The sequence below is a fragment of the Poecile atricapillus genome, chromosome 3 (assembly GCF_030490865.1).
Source record: "Poecile atricapillus isolate bPoeAtr1 chromosome 3, bPoeAtr1.hap1, whole genome shotgun sequence".
In the NCBI taxonomy this organism is placed as follows: domain Eukaryota; kingdom Metazoa; phylum Chordata; class Aves; order Passeriformes; family Paridae; genus Poecile; species Poecile atricapillus.
Window position 1 is genome coordinate 68,407,906 of NC_081251.1, and position 19,092 is coordinate 68,426,997.

Below are 19,092 nucleotides of genomic sequence, written 5' to 3' on the forward strand. Positions count from 1 at the left end.
TTAGGGACGGGGGTGGAGAAGGGGGGGCGAAGGGGGGAGCGGGAGGGTGTGAGGAGGAGAGAGCGGAGCCGGCTGTGCCCGCCAGGTTGGGAAGCGGCCGGGAGCGGGGCGCGTGGGGCGGCGGAGGGGAGGCGGGCGGGAGGCGGCGGGCGGGCAGGCCGGTGTGAGCTGTTTGGCCACCGGAGCCAATCGAAAGCGGGGCCTTGATCCTCTCCTCGGGCAGTGGCTGCGCCGAGCCAGTGCCGCGCTCCCCGCAGCCCTGGGGACCGGCACGGCCGCCTCGCTCTCTCCGCGCACCGCCGGCCCCACCGAGCGCCTATGGGCATCTGCAGCCGGCGAGGGCTTCGCACCACCGCCACCGGCAGCAGCGGCAGAGGGCGGCGACCGCCACCCCGCTTCATCGCCCCTTGGGATCTATAGCCGGCGGACGGAGCGCGCTGCGGAGCCTTCTCCGCCTCCGTGCAGGTATGGGGCGGCCAGCGACCTGACCCGGCGCCGCTCCTCTTGCGGCCGGCCCGCTCCCTTCCTCCTCCTCCTCCTCCTCCTCTTCCTCCCCTGCCCTCTGACGCCCCTCCGGGGACGGGCGGCGGGGCCCGCGGTGGCGGTGACAACCCGGGGAGCTCGGCGGGGCCGCGGCCGCCCCAGCCCTGCCGCCCGCGGGCGCTTGCGGGGCACGGAACGAAATGGGCGAGAGCGGAGCCGGGCTCCGCAGCCTGGCGCCGAGCGGCCCGGGAAGGTACCTGCACGGCCAGGTTCCCCGGCGCCCGGAGCGCCCTGCGTCCCGTCACCACGCTCCCTCCCAAAGGAAAAAAGAAAGACAAACCAGAAAAAATATTAGCTCGTGCGTGAAACCTGTGCCCCTTTGTACCTTTCTTTCTTTGCTTTGGGTTAATGATGGTTTGTGATTATGAAACCCCACGAGGGATCAGCTCCAAGAGCGAATAGCATTACTTTAAGTCATGACTTGGAAATATACGTGTGTGTGTACAGACACTCGGGGTTTTTTTTTACCTTGAACTTGAGGATTATACAAACCCACGTCTGTCTCACAGGGAGCTCCTCATTGACTTTGAAATATTTGTGCTTCCACAGGTCTTGTGGAATTGGAGACACAGGTCTTACAAAAAATTGCGGTGGCATTTGGCTGAACAGCTCTTATTTTTAGCATGCTATTGTGAAAGTGGTTATATAACTTTTGGTGGATTTTTGAGGACAAAATTAACAGCTCATAATAAGTTAAACCTTTTAACTTTCTTTTTTATCTTTTTATTTTTATTTTTTTTTCCCTTGAAGAGGAGAAATAAACAGAATGAAATCCCAATGAGTAGAGTCAGGTGAACTTCAGTAGAACCAACAATAAAGATTCTCTGAGAAAAACCCCCAGTTTATGAATCCCACAGCCCTCTCAACAATCATGAAGCAGCAGGTGCAAGACCAAGCAATGTCAGCTCAGAGCCCCAATTAGGAAGTTGGTTATCAGGCTACTTCAAGGCTATTTCTTGCTAAACCAGGGTGAAATCAGCAATCACTTCAGAATTTTGTGTTCCCACCCGTGCCAATACAATACAGATGCTGTGTTTCCTTAGGGGATTAGATTGCTTCTTGAACTTCAAGAAGTACGCACAGCCTGAAGTATTTGCTTTAATACTTGATGTATTTTAATGCAGATGCTTCTCTTGCAAAACTTGGTTCCTACTTCTCAGGCTAGTCTTTCTTCATTACTTGCAAAAATTGAAGAAGAGCAATACCTTAAGGTTTTAAAAAATTGCCTCAGGAAAGTAACTGTGTGGAACAGCAGTGTGCCTGCACTGAGAGCCAGGACACGAGGGTGCTGTGACAGTGTTCAAGCTCTGAGCAAGTGGTCTCTCTCACTTTTGTTGCATGGTCCTCGTGGTTCTCATGAGCTGCAATCATCCAAGTGAAGTCCTAAGTTCTAAACATTTGTGATCACTGTGCAGCTGAAAAGAGAAGACTGGGCTGCAGAATCGCTGTTGTAGAACGAGCGAGAAACCTAGCAAGGAGGGTTTTGCCTTCTCACGTCTCTTGCAGCCCGCTGTTCAGGCAGAGCTCTTGTGTGCAGGGAGGAGGTGTGTCTGGTAGCAGCAAGTTTTGCTCAGTCTTCCACTGCAGTATGATAAGTAAGCGAAAGATGTGTCAGTGAAAAGCACTAGTAAGACCTCCACAAGAGTGCCACAAAAATAAATGCTGCTAACACAAGATTTTGAACTGATTTATTTAGCTGAAATAAATTCCTTTTTTTTTTTTATCTTTCAAATGGACTGTGCATGATGTTCAATGTGGAATAGAACAAACATATGAAAAGCTGAAGAATTTAACTGTGGAGATTTTTGTTTCATTTCATAGTATCAGGCGAGGGTAAAAATTAGTATTTGAAGTACCTATGGAACTGCATCAATAAATTGGAACATGATTGGTTTCAGTCAGCATTTGTCAATGTTTATTAAAGTGCAAATCCCAGAGATCCAGATTATCTTTTATAATAAAGACTCCTGTTTGAGTTTTGTTTAATAAATCTGGTAACTCGTTTAATTCTAACACTATTGCTAAAATAACATAGTAATTCTAACCCAATCATCAGAAACTGGTAAATTCCAGTTTGGGATTGGTACAGTGGTATTTTCCAGTTTCTGATCTAGAGCTAGAATTGTTTCAATGAGCAGTTCCAAGTTACTGAGTAAGAATCAAGTGGTTGAAGCGACTGTGCAGATTTACTGACATTTGAAGAGTATCTTAAAGAGTAGCACAAAAGTCCTTCCCTCTGCTCGCAGATGCTCTTGGGTGTGGTTGTGCACTTACAGTGTTGTGGTTCATGTCAGGAGTAGGCTTTTGATGCCCATCCTTCAGTTGTTCCACTTGCTGTCCTTCTCCTTATACCTCATGGTGGGCCAGTTGGGTTCCTTGAAGATGAATTGAAACTAAAAGACGTGCTAGAGTTTTTGCTGGAAATAGAATCGGTAGGATCAGATCTAGCCTGAAGTAAAACCCTATGAAATACATACAGTGTCTTCTGTGCCTGTCAGTTCCTGTTGGACTGTGCTAGCTGCTGCAGTAGACATGGTGCTTTTGCAGGGTGCTGTTACTGAGGTACCATGCAGTCTGAAGCCCATACTAGCCATACTTTCCCAGGGGCATGGGCTAGTCCCTGCTTTTTGCACCACTGCTCACCTGTCTGTTACCAAAAAACTCCTGGTTCATCTGGAGAGCACAGCACTGCAACCAACCGGGGCTATCCTGCTGAGATCTCTTCAGTTCAAAATGAAGATGGCTAATTTTTATTTTTTTTCTCTAGTCTGGCATGTGATAGCAGACTAGTTTTTGAGTGGGAACTTTGGATAGTGTAGCCTAGTGCCTCTCTGCTGGGTGTGGACGTAGCAGTTGCATTTAGGAAAGGACAGCTGGTGCTTCTTCATGTTTGTTTGCCTGTCACTGGCTATAGCCCTTCTGCATATAAAGTCCATAAGGCTGTTTATAGTCCTCATTGTGTTTGGGAGTGGTGAGAAATGTTGGCTTGAAGCTTTAAAACTGTCATTTGGAAGTTCTTCACTCTGTTCCCTTGGTGCAGCATTGTGGCTGACTGCATCTCCCGCAGGGCACCAGAAGTATTGCCTGGGAGAGGATCCCACCTGTGGATCCTGTGTTGCAGGACATGATGAGAATCATGCTCTGATCCTGGAGTCTAGTTGCCTCAGGCAGGGGAGAATGTTTAAGGGGAGATGTTTAGAAACATTCACTTAAAACTTCAAGCTTGATTAAAACATGTTAAACCTTTTTTTCTGCAGTTTTCACTGTAAAGGGAAAAAATTCCATTCTGTTTTTTGGTGATTTGGCTGGCTTCTTACAGTTTAATGCTTTTCTTTAGTTTGCTGCTTTGGGTAAAATGATTTTAAATTGAAAAATGACTCTGTTAATCATAAACAGTTATCTCTTTTATGAAAGCATTTCTTACTTAAAAATATATTATTGGAGCAATTAGGGATCAGATCCTTCTTTCATGCAGAAACAGAAGGCAGTTGTCATTGCTGCAAAAAGTGGATTTCTTACCAACTCTTCAGTTTTACATTTCCATTGGATCATGATGGAAATGGCAGAATTGCATGTGTATAGCATGCTTGGTGCAAATATTCTTCTTGTCCTGGATCACTGTGACTGCTCCAAGACTGCGTTTAGATTGCAGAAAATGTTGTGCTATGTGGAACAATAGGAAGTGAAAAACAAGAAAGCGTTTCCTTCTCAGATGACCGTATTTCTGTTGCTAGAAGTTGTCTACTCCAAGTCTTATTTTAATGCATAGCTGCTCAGTGGGATGAAGTATAGATCTTAACATGAGTTGTGTAGATGATGATATGTCACTTGAAACCATGGTATTTCTTGTTCTCAATGCATTAAGCCTTTTATTATCAATTTTAAGAAGATTTTTGAAGCTTGTTTCAGAAAGGGAAGCAGACCATAAAAATCTGTCTCGCTCCAGGACATTAAAACAGAGGTCAATCCATCTTCCAATATCTGGTGTGATACAGTCATGGCAACTTCAGTTGTAACCTGTCTTTCTCAAAAAGTCATCTCACAGCACCTACTTTTAACATTTTTTTTTTTCTTCTGTGCTTAACCATACTTGTCAATGACATTCTGAATATTCTGTTCTTTGTTGCTGTCCAGATAATATCTCTAAGAGTTATAATGGTGTATTTTAGATTAGTCATAAAAGTTAGGGGCATTTACTAAGGTCAGTTTTTCATATAGACCCTGCTGCCATATAGAATTGATTAGGCTGTAAACATGAGTTGTATACAGAAAAATCCATGCTACTGTCTTTAATTCAAGACTTTCAGAGGATGAAAAAGGGTAAATATATCTCCCGTTCCCGACAGTTTTAAAGTCATTGTTGCTTAGGAAGTGAGTATTTTAAGAAACCATAATTTGCAATGAAACTTGAGAAAATTAAAACTGTGATCTATTCAAGTAGACAAAAACTCATAAAGATTTTGTTTCTGTCTATTTTGTGTTAAGGAAGTGGGAGAAGTAAAGTACCCCGCGAAAGGAAAATATATTATTTACCCTCCAAATTTAATTTTGGAACCACTTTTTATTGAGTGTGATGGGCAGTGCACAAATACAACATCAGACTGTGGATTTAACACAATAAATCTTGAAAATTTCCTGAATTTTTAACATCTCTTAAAACTTGGAAACAACACTTGTACAGCTCATGCAGAATGGCTTCTTGACCTTGTGTTGTACAAACACTTTCTGGAGTTGGAAAACTGTGTTGAGCTGGTCTAGATGTGAATTAGTTGCCCGTCTCCGTTTACAAGCAGTTTTGTTGTGGATTCCAACCATGTCTCATCTATCCTATTACCCTACTTAAGTGCTGTTATGATAATGCTCAAATAGACTGATATTATACAGTAGTGCTAACAAAAAAACAAACAGCACTATAAAAATTCTCCATGACCATTTCTGGCATGGGACGGCAGGTTTTTTCCCTGGTGCAAATCTCAGACCTAATCTCATTGCCAGTGAGGCCAAAACACTAGCTTGGCTTACACTTAAACGAGATCCTGCCCATAAATCTGGCCAGTCTCCATTGAGATAACATCTGGAAAGCTGTCGTTTAAAAATATGTGGGAGAGCTTGGGATAGGGGTGTAAATAGTGGGTCAGAGCTTCTACCCAAAAGGAAAACATCCAAAAGGAAGCTCTCAGATATCAGGCATCCTTGCTCTAGGCATGTTCTTTGTTATGATCCATCTATCGTTTGTCCGTTCCTGTTCTGTCAACATCATTTGGAGCTCAGTGTCCTTTGTGAGGAACAAGAGGAGGCTGACAGGCAAAGAAGATGGGAATAAGTGAACATGTTGCATGACTTAATGGATGCGTCCAGTAACGTCTGCTAATAGATGGCTATAGCTTGTATTTTGATTTAAATTGTTCTCTGGCTGACACCTTTCAGATTTCAACACACAATGGATTTACACTAAGCATGTTTGTTGACTTTGGTCTATATTCTTCATTAATTCAGTGTCCATGGAAACTTTGCCTGATTCTTCAGTGAGAGCAGGTTTTGCTGAGATAGTCTGAAGAGTGACTACCTACAAATTGAAACAAATTCTAAGCATCTTGAATTCCATGTAGGCAGGGGAAGATTGTTCATCTGGCTCTTTAATACTTTCATTCCTTACTGAAGCTGAGCCTTTGGTACAGTCATAGCTCAGAACGTATGGCTTCTTAACGGTAGCTGAAGCTAAAGATTAAAATGTCACATAAAGAAACATATTATTACGAATTTTTATTGTTTTGTTAAAAAATCACAGAAGTTATGTGAAAATAGCACCATTGTGTTCCAGTTTTTTATATATGTAATGACCCTTTTTCTCTAGAAACCCTGAAGCAAACAAGAAAAATGCACACAACTGGAAATTGACCTAGTATACGTCACCTGAAACTGTCTTGCTTTCGGGTTCCCAAAGTCCCTTCAGTCGCTTACATAAAGTTATTCAACAACTCAGCTTAGATTTTTGGGTTTTTTTGAACTGTAAGACAAATCCCCTGTCTACTGTACATTCCTCTCAAATGAAAAGAGGCTTTAAATACAGACTGTACCATAATAGATCCCATTTTGTTTTCCTTATCTAGTTTTTTTTTTTTAAAGTTGTCTGCACTTGATGTTCTTTCTTCTTGAAAGAGTGTTGCAAAAGCTCCTTCACAACATAAATTCTCCTATTTTCTGAATTCTAAATTCAAAATTCCAGTTGTTTTTTCCTTCAGGTAGACTGCTTCCAACTAGAAAAATATTTTTCTGTCGGTGTTTCAATAGCTGACTTTATGATACATGCAAACACTATTTTGAGTACCTATCAGAATTTGCCACTTTTTTTCAGTCCAAAAATATAATATTTTGTGAAACTTGTTTCTTTGGAAACAAGTTTATTGTGTTATTCCAAGTTGAGCCTAATTATTTTCTGGACATCTCTAAGGTTTCTTTAAAAGAAGCATATGATATTACAGGAAGAATGTTCCTCTTGTGTGCCAGAGAGCTGTACTATGTTTACTATAATAAGATTAAAGGAAATTTGAAAGTCAACGCTAGCTCAGTGGGAAACTGATAAACACACATTGTACTTTGCAGGAACACTCTGCCCAGTAGTATTAGGAAATTTATCACTATTTATTTAGCAGCTCAGACTCTCTCCGACAAACAGATTTGATGTCCATTTAAAAGTACACCAGACGCTACAAAAACTTAACAATATGGGTGTGATTTGTGGAATCTGAGCTGTTATCCTGGCATAGCCATCTCGTGTGGCTTAGGATTGGGAATCTCATAGCACAGTCTCTCAAAATAAGGAGTCTCTATCTTATGGATCCTGTTGCTTTCCAAAGACTGTGGTTTGATTCCTGGCACTTCTGGTTAGGTCAGCTATTACAGCCACAGTCATAAACAGCAATTTTCAGAATTTGAGCAAGCTAGACAAGGGTGTAGCTCCTTGGAAAAGTTATTCTGGAAGAGGTAAAACCAGCAATATCTCTGGATCCATATCTGGCATTGGCAGACTTTACTCTGGAGAAGCAATGGCTGTCCAGTCTCGTCTTTACTAACGTTTGTTTATTTGAGCCTTGGCCAGTGTTTCAACTAGAGGATGATTTCTGGAGAAAGAAAAGACCACGGGGATGACTTTTCATTCCTAAGTTTGAGTTAAGAGGTCATTTTCACATGGTCACAAATCAGTAAAACAGAATGAAGTAATTTTTTCTACGAAATGCATGCAGAAAATCTTCTTTGGAAATACCAGGAGTAGAGGGAGATGTATAATCACACAGTGATACATAAGCTACTGTTGTAAATGTCTTCATCACCCCCAAAATGGTACATCTCTTGCTAAAGTGGGCAGATGCTTACTGTGTGCTTCTGAGCTCAAAAGGCCAGTGGATTATTCCCACCATGTGCTGGTAATTAGTAGGAACTGCAGGATGGAGCCACTGTTGGTTAGAGAAGCTACTACGGTTAGCTGTTCATGCTGTGTATGGTAACACATTTATTTGATAAATAGGTGATTAGGGAAATTAGTTAATTTCCACATTCCTCTCAACTATGAAATTTCTTAGAAACAAGCCTTAAAAGCAAGGATCACTCTTTGTGTGAAATTTATGGATTTGTATGCGACCCATGAAATCGTCCCGAAATATTAATTCCTTTTCCTGGTGATGTAAGATGTGAATGTGAGCTCCTAACCTGCTTCAGATACTAAAGTCTGATGTAATTTGTTCAAACTGTGGAGTAAAAATGTCTCCTGTGTTCCTCTCCCTCCCTCACCCCCCTCCCATTGGACTTTAAAGGTCTCTGGAATCAGTGGAGATGACCTTTCCATGCCAGCTGAGTTATCATTTCATTATGGGCCATACCTCCCCATTTATAACCATGGCTGTAGTACAGTCCAGCATATTGTGGAGTCTTTGAGACTTCCAGGAACCATGGGAATTTCTGTTCTGGTTTTAGGTGATCTGTTCAGTCAGTAGAGCTGCAAATGCATGGTTAGGAAGCCCATACCAAGGGTTCCCTGTCTCAAGGGAGACTGCTGTGTATGTAACTCTGCTGGCCCCTTCGAGGCTTCAGGCCACAGCTGGGGTGAGTTCCTCTGCAGGTCTGCCTGTGGCAAGTTCACCTGCACATTGAAGGAATCTCTCTCACTAGGTAAACCAGAATATTGCCTGTTCGGGCTCTTCTGCTTAGTTTTATCCACACAGATAGACAGACTGCAGTCAGAGTGCTTGCAGTGTCTCCATTATACACAAATTGTTACTCAAAGCTCTACGGCAAGCTGCCAGTTCATCTCCCCACTCGGACGCCAGCTTCGTTTGCTCCTATAAATAGCTGGACAGCAGTCAGACATGATTGACTTAAGCTGTTACTTTATCTAAACGAGAGTTTGAGATGCTAATGCCGTGCTTGCTGTTCGGGTTTTCTTCTTCCACGCTGAAATTTAGATGCGTTTTTTAAGAACATTGAAACTTACTGGTCATTATACTTATCATGGGTTTAGACTTATTTTCACTATTTAAAAACCCCAAATTAGTTGTTTTCAATGTTAAATTAGAATTTGCATGGTAAAGTTTGTATTCATTAAAGGGAGGCTTATTTTCTAATATAAAAGTGAACTGCAGTTTAATATTTTTTGGTTATGAAGGGCTCCAAATTACATTTTTTCACCAACATATTTATTTTTACTTTAAAAATGTTTGAACGCTGGCTTACTTCATTGTGATTAAGGCTGATGCCTTAATTTGAGCTAAAGATACACTTTGAACTTCTAGGTGTACGATAACATATATAGTATTTAGTCCCACAGTAGTGCTGATAGAATTTTTTGGGTGCGAGTCATGCTTCAGTGTGTTTTTAAGTCCTGTCTTCATGCTTTCCCTAAAGCTTCTGTGATGTGGCCTTTTGACTTCAGTTCATGACCAGTGTTTTTCAGGTGACAGAATCTAATAATCTGGAGTCTGTGTCATGGTTTAGCCTTGTCCAAGGCTACTAAGCCCCACTCAACCAGCCATGCACTCCCCTGCCTGGTGGGATTGGGAGAAAGAATTGAAAGAGTGAAAGCAAGAAAACCTGTGGGTTGAGATAAAGATGGTTTAATAGGAAAAGCAAAAGCTGAGCACACAAGCAAAGCAAAACAGGGAATTTGTTCACTCCTTCCCATGGGCAGGCAGGTGTTCAGCCGTCCCCAGGAAAGCAGGGCTTTACCGTGTGCAGTGGTGACTTGGCAAGACAAATGCCAAGACTGCAAACAGTTCTCCTACCATGTCAGCACATGGTCTTAAATATCCCATGTGTGAGGTGGGGTCAGCTGTCATGGTTGTGTCCCCACACTTCTTGTTCATCCCCAGCCTTCCTTCTAGTGGGGTCAGATCAGAAGCAGAAAAGGCCTTGATGCCATGAAAGTGCTCCTCAGCAATAGCTAAAACTTCTCTGTGTTATCAACACTGTCATATCCAAAACTGCTGTATACCAGCTACTGTCAGGAAAATTAACTCTATTAGCTCCCCCTGCCAAAAGCATCACAAAGTATTAATGGTCCAGAGAGTCTCTGTGTTTTGTCCCAGCTCTGCCCATGTGACATCACTTTACCTAGGCGTAGGTCTAAACTTATGAACTGAAAGGATCATCCTGCCTTTGGCTCTGCTTCTGGCCATTAGGCTGTGTCTTAATTCTGTTCCAGCCATTCTTTGTGCCCTCTGGCATGTATGAAATGGTATACAATCAATATGTATGGGAAAGTGGCTCAGAAACTGTGCCATAAATGTTGACACAAGTGTTCAAAACACTGTATATCCTCTAACTGACGAGGCTGGTAGGTGCAGACTCCTTGCATGATGTCTTGAAAACCCTGTTAGTACTGACTTGCCTTAGTGGTCTAGATAGAAAGGCTTAGTTGCTAAGTGTGGAAAATCTTTAGATAAGATTTTTATTTAAGAAACAGCCTAGAGACCAGAATTCCCAAATCTTCTGAAATGATGTGGGCTAATGGGAGTGGTGAGACCCAGGAACAGCTTGCTCAGAGAAGCTGTGTATGTCCTATCACTGGGAATGTTCAAGACTAGGTGGGAATCTGGTCCAGTGGAATATGCCATTGCCTGTGGCAGGGGGATTGGACTAGCAGGTTTTTAAATTCCCCTTTTAACCCAGACCATTCTGTGACTGTATAACGCTGTCATTGTTTGAACAGAGCCTTAATGGTTCACTTTATGAGCTGTAAAAACTCTTACTGTAAGTCATTGAGCACTTTCAAAAAATTATGAAAGGCTACCATGTTTCTCTTATTAACTGCTTATTTCAGTGTGATACATGTGCATGCAAGCAAATATGAATAGTATCTAAAAGAGGTAGCTATGACCTTATGTGTAGATGCAAAAAAAAAAAATTAAATGTTTTGTTTTTCTGCAAAGCCCATAAGGATGTGAATTCTAATGTAGATTTGCACATACTGGATTAAATTCCTTGCACAGAGAAGAACAATGTATTACTTCAAGACAATGCAAATATACTTTATGCTTAAAAAACCTAACACTTTTAACCATGCTTTCTATGCAGTGAGAATTTGACCCCAGTGTGTAATACTATGCTACCTTTACTACTTAATGTTTCTAACCTGGGATATCCAAAGTTTTTATCTATGGTTTGCCCAAGGCCATCCATACCTGTAAAAAAAAATTTTATTGTAGTAAAATAAAGCCAACAATTGCTAATTGTCCTTGCACTTTTCTCTTTTGAAGCAGCATATCTAAACCCAAGTTTAGATATAAACCAGGGAAGAGAGAATTTGCTTCTGATGAGTTGAATTATTCCATACATAGATTGGTTTTGGACATTTCAGTTATACCTTTTACTCTGTGATTTTCATGGTAGTTGTGAGTCAATGTAATATTTAAATGGAAAATTTCAAAACAGCTTTTTACCTACTTATGTTTTATGATGAAACTTGTATAATTTAATTCTGAAGTTATTCAATTATCTTTTCCTGACTTGCATATATTGTAAAGGTCAGAGTTGATTTCAAATTTGGGTTAAACTAGCTTAGGTGCTTTGAGACATTGGGTTAACCTATCAAAGATATGTCCACTAAAGGGTTGACATTAACACTTCTGAACTTCATTCTTTAAGAGTCACCTTATTTATAGCAAGATAAATGCACTTTCAGCTCTACTTGCACAGAGTGGCAAAAGCATTCTTTGGGTAGCCTAAGTAATCTAAAATATATCTTATCTGGGAAACCTCAAAGGATCTATTTATTCAAGAAGTTAGGAAAATTTAAGGGATGTATACTTACAGCCTAGATTTCAGAATATACAACTGCTGCTTGCACATTTTAAGAGGACTGTTAATTTCGTTTAATTAAATAGAATGTTTTAAACATCATAAGCTATGTTTTCACAGAGTTTATAGGAAAGATATCAGGCCGTACTAGAAATTTATGTAAGAACTTGAAAAGTACATTCAAGAAGAAAATCCAAACAGATTAATGCTTTTATGTAACTGGAAAAAAAAAAAAAAATACAAATAGTGACAGAAATGAAAAGTGAGTTGAACTTTTCAGTGGTCTGAAGTTAAATTCCAGACTTTATGGCTTCACAGTGTGTGGGTGTTCAACAAGTGTTTTGGGCTTTTTGAAGTAGCTTTAGGATTTTTTTTTTTTATTCATTGCAAACTATTCTGCTCACACATTCACTGTTTTTTAAAGTATTTTTACATGGCAATTTAACATGATTCCTAAGACATACCTACAAGAGGCATCTTTCTTAAAGATATCTGTCTGTAAACTAACCATCTCTTTGGGTATAATCTTTTTCTAGGAGTGTATATATACAGCTTGCTGTTTTTAAGGCTATTCATAAGAATTCAAGTGGGATTTATTCCTTCATGGACTTCCTTGGTTAGCATATGTGACGGAACTCATGTCTAACCACTAGTAGATTTTACGTTGGGTAACCTTTGCAGCATTGCATGTTAACTCTTGACAGATAAAATTATTTATTCACTATTGACTTATCTTTGAAGGATGATTTACTTTGTCACTATTGAGTCATGTCCATGCTATGTTGAGACAGCAGTCTCTCTCCAGATCATCTTTTGGCATGCAACTATTGCCCTGATGCAGAGTTGCAGAGGTCTGCAGGAGGAATGTGGAGGAGAAAAGGGACAAAGACAAATGCTGGCTCAATCTGTTCTGAGGACAGCAATCACTGGTGTCCGCAAGAAGGGTTTCACGTTTGTAGATCTTGCTTGCTCCTGTTCACAGGACAGCTCTGCAGGGCATAGTAGGGGTGTGGGGAGATGAGGGCTAAGTATTTAACCATTTATTCTTTCTCTCTTTCTGCTCATAGAATTGTGTTACTTTGCTACACTAAAAAAATCAAGAATCCAGAATTGCTGTGACGTTGCTCCTCTGTCTCGGTCACCTTCTCATATCAGCTTACTCTTTAGTTAAAATATACCTGTTAGCCCAACCTTGCATATGTGTATGACTTGCAATAATACCTTGATTAATGCATAAGTTAATGAAAAGAGCATTTTGCTTTTGTTCTGGAAATTTCTGCACAACCTCTGAGTAGCTTAAGAAGAAGCTAAGAAGAATCTAATTGTGTCTGGCTCCTGTGGCACTGCTTAGCTATGTGGCAGTTAAAAGTAGCCTTTGCCTTCTTTCCTCCCACCTGTTTTCACTGTGCAGAAGACTGGTCAGTTAGGAAGGTCAAAGGAATTCTACAAATAACAATACTTAGAGTGCTAGTTTGTGAACATGAAGCCCCAAACTTTTTGTTGGGTAACTTGCCTTAAACCTTTGTCTTAACAGTGCTTAAGTTTTCCTCTGCCTGAAATTACAAAGGCTAAGAATTTGTGGAGCTCTGAAGATAGATTAGCCTGGCAGTCTGAATTTAATAAATCTTGCAGAGAAGCAGGAGACTAATAGCTAAGGTAAACTGCTTTGTGGTAACCTGCCGAGGTGGCTTCCAAACAAAATGAAGTGAGCTTTAGACTGAACTGCACACTATTATGGAAGTGGAAGTCATGGTTTTCCAAAGCCCCTGTTTTTGAATGTGAAACTGAGCGACCAGAATAATTCAGTAGAGTCATTACTCTCAGCACTCCTAAGGAATATTGAAGAGCACAAAAATTAGATTCCAGAGGAATTCCAGAGGTAGGGAAGACACCTGCACGCTTTGTGCTGCCAGTAGGGAGTTTGGGGGATTAGCCTTAAAGTGTACCTAAGTCAGTGTCCCAAAGTGACAAATTATTAAACTTCAAATAATGCTGAAGAAATGAGTGTCTACAGAGACCTACATCTCATAAGTGGAGGCTTCTGCAGAAGCATTCAGAAAAAGAAGATTAAGAAATGCTGCAAGATGCTGCTTAATGCTCCTGTTTTTGGATGTATCTGCTGAGATTTTCAATCTGCATGGAAGAAGGTGCAACTGTAGGCTGGGGAGGATCGAGGGTATGAGGGTTGAATGCATAGAGTAAATTATACTCTGGAGCTAAAGGTGATAAGATCCTTGGAGCTATAAGAAGATGTAATTAGATCCACAGTACAGCTAAATACATTTTACCCCCTCCCCTCTACTGTCAAGCCCTCACATAAGGAATGACCCCTGGTGCCAGTAGCCAGAATGTCACAGTTCATAGATGGTGAGCCTTTCAGGGGCTGTGGGATTTCCCAGATGCTTTTAAGGATCACTGAACATGACTTTACTTCAAGATGAGGAAGTCCTATATAACAACCAATTTTACAAGTCCAAAGTTCAGTTGGGAGCTGTGCACACAAAGGAATACAGATACTGAATTCTTCACTGATACTGTATTAGCCTTGCATGAGAAGAGATTAGGATCAGGCTTTCTTTGCTGAAATGATTTGCCTGGTACCGCCAACTGGCAGTAACTAGGTCCTTCCAGCCAGGAAACTACCAAACAAGACATTTGTGTTACGAAGCCAACAAGTAATGCAAACATTGTGGGAAAATTACCATTAGCTTCAGAAAAACAGTTATGTGTCACCATTGCTGAAACTGAACCTCATGACTTCAGATGATCTGATATCTCTGGTTTCTTCAGCTGGTCTGGTATCTCTGAAGTGAACCTTAACTAAGTTTTAATTTGGTTCAAACCAGGAATGTAAATCAATGGAGTATGGGGTGATTCCTATTATATTTATATATTTATTGCTTTAGAATTACATGGTACTTGTTCCACAAAATACTCCTCATTTCTTTACATTTTCTGAAAAATTTGTATTACAGCCCTTTCTCCTTTTTCATTTAATTCAATATTTTACTCTCAGTGGTCTTCCATTAAGTTCTTACTAGATCTCTATAACTAAGGTCATGGATAGAGAGATGTTAGTAGATAATTATCTGTGGTGTGTTGATAATAAAGTATTGTGGGCTCAGACTTCTTGGAAAGGCATTTAATGGGAGACTGAACCATTCTCATATGTCCTAAGTGAGCCTGCCAGGCGGCTTCACTAACTTGCATAAGCAAGAAAAATCAGAAAGCAGAAAAGTTTGGGTTACCTCTGGCTTGCAGGATTGCACTGAACTGGATGCCTTCAAAAAGAGGGAACTTGTCCAGGCACTTTTGGGGGCTACTTTTTTTAGCCATGTTTTATGGAAACTCTTGAAATATTGGTGGTCTTGTAAAGCCAAGGGCTTCTCTAACCTAGATTAGGATTTACTAAACTAGATTTATTTGCTGTTTCACACAGCAAAAACATTAATCAAGGCAAAAAACACTAATATTTAGAGTTTTCCCTTGTCCATTTTTCCTCTTTTTAGCTAGATGAAAAATAATTAATTAAAACTATAATAATATTTTAAATATTAAAAAACACTGAAGAAGCAGCATGGTATTAAGTGCAAATGAAAAATAATTTGTATTGGAATTGTAAGATATTCTAAGAACGTAAATGTTTTTAATCTGTTTTTTAAAATTACTTCCTGGTAAACATTTTTTTTGGTGTAATTTTTATTTTTTTTTCTCTCTGTCAGCTGTCAAAATAACTTATCTGTAAGCATTTGCTGGCTACTTCAACCTGATCAAGTATTTTTAATGGCAGTACATTTTTGCGCTGCCTGAAATGTGTCAAATATCAGCAAGTCTACCTGGAGACAGATCATTGCCTGATCTAAATGACTGTATATTTTAAACCTCAAGAATTTTGTATTGGTATTTCTACAGAGTAAAATTATTGTCTATATTGAACTAAAATAATTTTTTTCCCATTCACTTCACTGAAGTCAGTATTTGTCAGATAAAGCCTCTGAAATATTTTTAAATACATATTTGCAGAGAATTCACCTATCTGCCATGTTTTCTTTTCCTGAGCTTACTGAACACAGTGGGCAGGTGTGGAACTTTTTGTTGGTAGAAAGCACTGCAGTATTGCCTAGTGTGTGAAGCCTTGCAGGATGTTCTCATCCCCTGGTGCACTGATTTGTTAAAGGATTCTGTCTTGTATTAAACGTCCCTTTTGTTTCAATCCTGCAGTAATTCCTTGGCAATGAGTGATGGATTTACTTTTTTATAGACTGTGAACACATGTATATCCACTTGACCATAGCTTTGCATTGAGATACAAGTGAGTATAGAAGTAACATTGGTTTAAAAAATGTACCACAACAACTGGCATCTCTCTGAAACAGCAGTGTATTGTTACTAAATGACTGCATAATAAGAATGAATAGTAAAGAAATAACTAATATGGGGTGTAGGGTACTCTAAGGGGAATGGCTCTTGGCTTTTAGGAAACCACACACTGCGGTGTCTCCTCACCTGTTTACAGTAATCAGAAATATTAGACTATATCTAGGTAAGGAAGCAGTTCCTCATAGGGAAAATGTCAAGGAGATGCCTTTACTCTATATATTAATTTTAGGGAACTAGCAACAGTAAGTAAATAAAATTTCAAAACTTACATTGGTTTTGGAAGGATAAAGAAGGCAGATGGGAAACTTGAATTCTCTTCCAGTGTGTGTTCAGTTTCTGTTTGAGGGCAATTTCATTATCTCATTTGTCGTGCTCTGTGGGAAAGGGAGTGTTGGACAGTGGGTACAGCTTCACAGAGCACTGCTGTGCTTGTAGGACAAATGCCATAGCTTTATGATAACAGCTGTTGACAAACTATTCCACACCTGTTAATTACAGGTATTACAAATAGAGAGGAATTTGGGTGTTTGCTGTCATGAGTACATTACAGATGTTTTCTTCTGTGCAAACCTCTGCAGTTGGCCTCAGATCTTTGAGGATGTGGTTGTTTGTCAGCCTGTTCTGTCATCCTGAGACCTCTGGATAAGAAGCCACTCAGCTGTCCCATTCAGTTTTTGGTTGTGGAATTTGGCAGCTCCATCAGCTGGTGTCACAGCAGCAGTGCCATTGCCAGCCTTCTAGTTCAATGCATCTGGCACTGACTCTGAAGGGACAAAAATGTGCATGGCACAATATTTCCATCTGCTCATCTAACCACACTGGCTAATTAAGTAGTTTTGACTCCTCTGTCCTGAAATTTGTCTTCAAATATTTGTGCCCAAATTAGCCTTATGTAGAAAATGGTGTCTGTGTGTTTTATGCATATTTAAATATGTTTTAGGAAATCTGGATTATTTTCTAATGATTTATGACTTATATCCGTCTTCTTCAAAAAAGAAATAAGGCAGTGTTTCCTCTAAATAACTGATATTTTGGAAAAGCCAAGACATTCTTCAAAATCTTGAATCTTGACCTCCTTTGCCAACAGAGGAGCATTGCACAAAAGTTACACATTCTGCCTGCAGCAAAAATGCAGTCTTTAATTTTGAAACCATCTGATAGTATCTGCATTATAAACCTGGTAGGTTCACATGTAACACATTTCAGTGTGTTAAAAATCAAGCTGGCTTTAAGTAGTGGTTTGGTGATCCCATGACAAAATGACGATTATTTATTTCTGCGATACTTAGCACAAAATCTAAAAGCCTAGGAAACTGAGAAGAGAGATGACAAAACTAGGCAAAAAACTCCAGAACCTATTAAAAAGATCAAAAAGATGATTCTTTGGTGGATAATGATTGTTCTATTCTATGTGTGTATATATATGTGTGTGTGTGTGTCTATTTACTTAAAAGGGAATTAAAGGAACTTTGAGAAGTCATCTGGCTCTTCTCCTGCTTGTTAGGATCCATTTCATCTAACATAATCCATTGCAGATGTGATTTTCTTCTTTCCTTTTGCATCACGTTTCCTTAATAATTCTGATGATGAATCTATAAACTGAGACAACTCAATTCCAATGACTCAATATCTGCATCATGGTGCTTGCTAATAGGAATATTGTCCGAAATATTATTTGCTAACATTACTACATTTGAATCTGTGAGGACTGAAAACATCATTTGGTTCTGTGCTGTTGCCTTCTATGCATTTAAAACCTGTTAAAATCAGTCCTCTGGACTTTGTTTCTTTTTACTAAAGATCACTGATTCCTGCAATCTTGCCACATCAAGCTGGTGTCTGTGTACATAAATTCTCATGTCTTTCTTCCTTGCCTCCCCTTGGGGAAGACTGCATTGCTTTCCTGAAGCATGGTGCCCAGGACTAGTTCATAATCTGCTACTTTCCATTCTGTATTTGTGAACCCATGTTTTCAGGGCCAAAAAGAGACTCCTGATTTGTCCTTAAGATCCTCAGTGTACCATCAGTGAAGGGTGGTGGTCATAGATCTGAGTTCAGCATATAGATTGGATTAACTTTAGCTTTTGGATTTTTGTTTTAATTTCCATTCTCAGAGGAGTTTCTTGTCTATTGTGGAATGTATTTGGACTGATGCATTACTCTGATGAACATTGTGAGAGACATCAATGCACAGTGAAACAATAGAAAACTGGGGGAGTGTATGGAAGCTGATTTAACAGAAAGCTGTCAGTGCCTTTAACAAGAATAAATATTACTTTGCAATTGATTAAAAATAAGAGCTATATATTTAAGATGGCAGGCATCTTTCCCTGTTTAAATGCTAATTAATCCAAACTTCAAATTTATTCAACTGCTGTACAGTTTCCATCTCTTTGTTCTAATTACAAATGGGAAGAGGGTGTGTTCCCTGGTGCTTATGACTTGTGTGCAGGGTAGGTTATCACACTTATTCTAAGGTCTGGTAACTTTTCAGGCTTTTAGGCCTGAATGCAGGAAGCCAATTAAGTGTTTGCTTAACTTCTACAGTGTTAGTTTAAAGCTGCCCTGTCTTAATCAGAGTCCTAATTACCAAAATGCTCCCATACCTGCATGAGAGCTTAGTCCTATCTGTTGACTGTTAATTATATTACATTTATTCTTGCATAAAAGCAGCTGTAGTTAAATGGAAAGCCTTAGCTCACGTGGTTCTCAGAATCACCCAGGCTTTTGGAGGATGAAGGTGCCTTTGTACAGTAACAAGGGAGAAGCTTAATGACCAGGTTCTGTGCACAAGGCATGTTCCCTTCTACTGGCTGGTCATTGTGGTGTCTGTACGGTGGCAGATGCACAAGCTGGTGCTCTTTGGCTTTGAAGCTATCT

General features: G+C 40.1%; 1 protein-coding gene across 2 annotated transcripts in view; it reads left to right on the forward strand.

Annotated features, from left to right (window-relative positions):
- Window positions 1–332: 332 nt before the first annotated feature.
- Window positions 333–19,092, forward strand: part of GREM2 (gremlin 2, DAN family BMP antagonist) — a 38,855-nt gene continuing 20,095 nt past the window's right edge. Inside the window, exon 1 of one of the 2 annotated variants that reach the window (XM_058836722.1) lies at window positions 333–465. The gene's annotated coding sequence lies outside the window, so the exon portion shown is untranslated. The remainder of the gene's footprint in view (window positions 466–19,092) is intronic. The other variant, XM_058836724.1, reaches the window with a different exon arrangement.